This window comes from Macrotis lagotis, chromosome 6 (assembly GCF_037893015.1).
Source record: "Macrotis lagotis isolate mMagLag1 chromosome 6, bilby.v1.9.chrom.fasta, whole genome shotgun sequence".
Lineage (NCBI taxonomy): Eukaryota > Metazoa > Chordata > Mammalia > Peramelemorphia > Peramelidae > Macrotis > Macrotis lagotis.
In genome coordinates this window covers 112013481-112019036 of record NC_133663.1, presented here as the reverse complement: position 1 = coordinate 112019036, position 5556 = coordinate 112013481, and the positions used below count along the sequence as shown (strand labels likewise).

The following is a 5556-nucleotide window of genomic DNA, read 5'->3' as shown; positions in this document are numbered from 1 at the left end:
GAATCCAAATCATTTTCCTTATTTTTATGATTACTCATACTATTTAATGATGTCATACTCAAGTGAAGCCATTTTAAGGAAAAGTACTATGAAAATACTTGGTAAAAATGCAGTTAAGTTATATGATCTTAGGCTGCAGTGTGGACTGGCTCGAGGGTAGATGGGCGGGCACTGCTGGGCCCATCCTGCTGCGCCACCGCAGCCTGTGTTTCCCCTGGCTTCCCCATGGGACCCGGGCCCCCTACCATCTGCAAGGGTTAGTTCTGGGAGACATGCAGCCTCTGACCGGGCAAGGTCATGTCCCACCAGTGCTCCAGCTACCAGGAAATCCTGGTCTTCTGTAGCAAGACCTATGGCAATGACCTGGTCCTGGATGTACAGAGAGGGGTGAATTCTCAAACCAGGAGATGATTGCTAACCTGCTCCTCTGCAGCCATCCCACCCCATGAAAGGTGCTGATCATTGGTGGTGGGGACAGGGGTGTACTTCGGGAAGTGGTAAAGCATCCCTCCATGGAGTCTGTGGTCCAGTGTGATATTGATGAGGCCATGATCCAAGTCTCTAAGAAATATTTGCTGGCCATGGCCATGGTCTACTCCAGCCTGAAGCTGACCTTGCATGTTAGAAATGGATTTGAATTCATGAAGCAGAACCAAGATGCCTTTAATGTCACTGTCACAGACTCCTCAGACCCTATGGGTCCTGCCCAGAGTTTGTTCAAAGAGTCTTACTACCAACTGATGAAGACAGCGCTGAAGGATGATGGAATCCTCTGCTGTCAGGGTGAGTGCCAACAGTTGCATCTTGACCTCATCAAGGCAATGTAACACTTCTGCAAATCTCTGTTCCCAGTTGTGGAATATACCTACTGTACCAGCCCTACCTACCCCAGCAGCCAGATTGGCTTCATGCTCTGCAGCAAGACCCCAAGCTCTAACTTCCAGGACCTGGTGCAGCAGCTGACCCAGAAATAAGTAGAGAAAATGAACCTTGAGTACTATAATTCAGGAGTCCACTGTAGGGCTTTTGTGCTGCCTGAGTATACCTACAAGACCCTGAGTGATATGTTAGAAGACTGGTATGCACACCTCAGCTTCTCCCAGGAACTTCAAGCCACAAGCAACCATCCTAGGATACCCCTCTTTTTACATTGAGGGCATTGACTGGCACTTGACACCCCTTCCCAACTGAGGACTTGCCCCTTGACAGCCAACCCCACCAGTTGACCAAGTGTTATTGAACCCAGGACATGATTGAGGGACTCCCTGTGTCATGCTTTTCTGGGCAGGTGGGGGGCAGTACACGATGTCTCTCTGTCACTGTCTCTGTCCAGTGTTGTCAATTAGTGTCTATTAATATTGATCATCTGTGTACAGAATGATCCTTCTCATCTCTAACAAGGCCCCTCACCAAACAGTGTATTTATACCTAAAAAAAGTTATATGATCATGTTTTGAGGAGAGAAGTTACCATGATGATTTTCTCCAGGCAAACAGAGAATACAGTCATTTTATAGACTTGTGCAGTACTTTTGTAGTGCAATGATTCTAATAAATAGTATTTTTCTCTAAAAGTACTCAAGGTTATTTAAAAAAGCTTGGACTTAATATTACAGGACATAGTGATGGAAAATTGCACTGACATCATGGAACCACAGGGCAATATTATTGAAAGAATACATCAGTTCCCTTCAGAAAGTGATCCCAAAATGAAAACACTAATGAATATTGTGCCCAAATTACAGAACTATCAGGTAAAAGAGAAAATCCCACAAGCTACCAGAAAGAAACAATTTAAGTACCAAGAAGCCACAGTAAGGATTACACAGGACCTGGCTTCATCAACATTAAGGGATCAAAGGGCCTGGAATGCAATATCCTGAAAAGCAAGTGAGTGTGGAATGCAACCAAGAATTCACTGTACAGCAAAGCTGAGTCCTCTCTTCCAGGGGAAAAGATGGAAATTTAATGAAACAGGAGACTTCCAAGTTTTCCTGATGAACATAACAGAGCTTAATGGAAAATTTGGCCTTCAAAGAGGAAATTCAAAAGACACATGAAAGGATAAGAAAAAAATTAAGGTAAAGAAAACAAAACCTGCTATCCAATAAGATGAAACTGGATATATCCCTACCTGAGAGAAAAACTTAAAATTCTCAAGGATTGTAACTCTATTAAACAGAATCTACTTAGCCAGAAGTGATTGACACTCAAGACTTTTCTGTGACTCAAATAGAATGACTTAAAAACAATACCCCCTGCAATAGGGGAGAAAGTAAACAGGTGGATGAAGGAGACTGAATGGGGTGAATCTCATTACATTGCAAGGAACAAAAGACCAATTGCAATAGAGGGGAAGAAGGGAGGAGGTAAAAGCACCTGAAGCTTACTCTTATCATATTTGGCTTAAAGTTAACATACCTACAGTAAGTTAAGTTAAGAAACTTATCTTACCTTTAAAGTACTAAAAGGGGAAAGGGGAAGGAAGGAGGAAAAGGAGAACTAACAGAAGCAAGGGAAGGAAGAAAAGGCAAAGGGAAAGGGGAAAGAAAGGGGTAGAGGGTTGATTTAGGGGGAAAAACACAATGAAGGTAGTGTTATTCAGAAACAAAATACTGGGGAATAAGGAGAAAGTGAAAAAAAAGGGAAAATACAACTAGAGAGAAAATAGCATGGAGGGTAATAAAGAATAAGTAACTATAACTTTGAATATGAATGGAATGAACTCTCCCTTAAAACTTAAGTAAATAGCAGAATGGCTTAAAAACCAAAATCCCAAGTAAACTGCTTACAAGAAACTAATTTGAAAAAGAGAGATACATATATAGTAAAGGTAAAAGTTTGGAGCAAAATATATTTTGCTTCAGCTGAAGTGAAAAAAAAAAAACAGGGACTGCAATCCTTATCTCAGACAAAACAGCCACAAAAATATATCTCCTTAAAAGAGATAAGGAAGGAAACTATATCCTCGTAAAAGGTACCATAGACAATAAACTAATCTCAATCTTGAATATGTAGGCACCAAATGGTATAGCATCCAAACAGTTGAAGGAGTTATAGCAAGACAAAGACAGCAAAACTCTACCGATAAGAGACCGAAACATCCCACTGTCATATTTAGATAAATCTAACCATAAACTAAACAAGAAGGAAATCAAGGAGGTAAATATATTGTAGGACCTAAACATGATAAATCTATGGAGGAACGTGAATGGGAATAGAAAGGAATATACTTTTTTCCTACAGTACATGGCACTTACACAAAAACTGACCATGTACAAGGACGTAAAAACCTAATAATCAATAGCAGAAAGGCAGAAATACATCTAACTCAGATGACAATGTAATACAAATCATGTGCAACAATGGGCCAGGGAGAGGTAGTCCTAAAACTAATTGAAAACTAAATAAATTCATTTAAAAGAATGAGTGGATAAAGCAAGAAATTATAGAAAGAATTAATTATTTCATTTTAGATTACAATAATGAAACAACGTACAAAAACCCATGGGATACAATGAAGGTGGCTGTCAGAGTATATATCTTTAAATGCATACATGAATAAATTAGAGAAAGAGAAAATCAATTAACTAAATATTGAACTAAAAAATTAGAGAAAGAACAAATTAAACCCCCATTAATATATCAAATTAGAAATTATAAAAATTAAAGGAAAAATTATAAAATTGATATCAAGACAACTATTGAACTAATAAATAAAGGCAAGATTTGGTTTTATGAAAAAAACAATAAAATTGATAAACCTCTGGTCAACTTGATTTAAAAAAAGAAGAAAACCAAATTGCTAGTATCATAAATGAAAAAAGGTAAATTCACCACTAATGAGAAGGAAATAAAAGTAATAAGTTAGAATTATTTTGCCCAACTCTATGCCAATAAATATGATAATCATAGTGAAATGGATCAATATTTACAATAATATAAGTTGACCAGGTTAAATAAAAATGAGATTAGATACGTAAATAACCCTATCTCAGAAAAAGAAATTCACCAATCCATTATTGAATTCCCAAAGAAAAAATCTCCAGGGCCAGATGGATTCACAACAGAATTCTATCAAACATTTAAGGAATGATTATTTCCAATTCTATATAAACTCTTTGGGAGAATAGGTGAAGACAGAACTCTGCCTATCTCTTTCTATGACATGAATATGGTACTGATACCTAAACCAAGAAGAGTTAAACAGAGAAAGAAAATTGTAGATCAACCTCCCTAATGAATATAAATGCAAAAATCTTAAATAAAATCTTAGCCAAACAATTGCAACAAGTTATCACTAGGATACTATTATGACCAAGTAGGATTTATCCCAGGAATGCAAGGTTGTTCCAATATTAGGAAAACTGTAAGTATAATTAAATAAATCAACAGCAAACTTATCAGAAATCTTATGATTATATCAATAGATACTGAAAAAGCTTTTGACAAAATACAGCACACATTTCTACTAAAAACCCTAGAGTGTAGGAATAAATGGATTGTTCCTTAGAATAATAAGTAGTAACTATATGAAACCATTAAAAAGCATTAAATGTAATGGGAAGAGGCTAGAGTCATTCCCAATAAGATCAGGGGTGAAGCAAGGATGCCCATTATCACTACTACTATTCAGTATTTTATTAGAAATGCTAGCCTTAGCAATAAGAGAAAAAAAATTGAAGAAATTAGAAATGTAAAGGAACTCTCACTCTTTGCTGATCATATAATGGTATTCCTAGAGAATCCCCAAAAATCATCTAAAAAAACTATTGGAAACAATTATCAACTTTAGCAAAGTCACAGGTTATAAAATAAACCCCCATAAAGCCTCAACATTTCTATATATGACTAGTAAGATAAAGCAGAAAGAGCTTGAATATCTTCATAAAATATAAAATACTTGGGATTTTACCTGCCAAGGCAGACTCAAACTTTTTGAAAACAATTACAAAACACTTCTCACCAAATAAAATAAGATTGAAATAACTGGAAAAATATCAACAGCTCATGGATAGGCCAAGCTAAACTAAGAAAAATGACAATTGGGCAGCTAGGTGTTGCAGTGGATAGAGCACTGTCCTTGGAGTCAGGAGGATTTGAGTTCAATTCTGATCTCAGACACTAAATAATTACCTAGCTGTATGGCCTTGGGCAAGCCACTTAATCCCATTTCCTTGCAAAAAAAATGACAATTTTACCTAAATTAAACTACTTGTTTAGTGCCTTACCAATCAAAATTCCAAAAAAATTCTTTAATGAATTAGAAGAAATGTTAAATAAATTCATATGAAGAAAAAAAAAGGTCAAGAATTTCCAGGGATTTAATGAAAAAAAGTACAAAAGAAGGTGGCTTAGCCCTACCAGGACTAAAATTATATTATAAAGCATGAAACATCAAAACTGTTTGGTATTGGCTAAGAAATCATGATGGATCAATGGAATAGATTAAGTGCAATAGGAAGAAATGATAATAGTAATCTGCTCTTTGCTAAACCTAAAGAGTCCATATTTTGGGATTAAAAAGTCTCTCTTTGATAAAAACTGTTGGGGAAAT

General features: G+C 36.4%; 1 pseudogene; it reads left to right on the top strand.

Moving 5' to 3' along the window:
* The first annotated feature begins 225 nt into the window (after positions 1-225).
* Positions 226-1154, top strand: LOC141492188 (spermidine synthase pseudogene; annotated as a pseudogene).
* The last annotated feature ends 4402 nt before the right edge of the window (positions 1155-5556 follow it).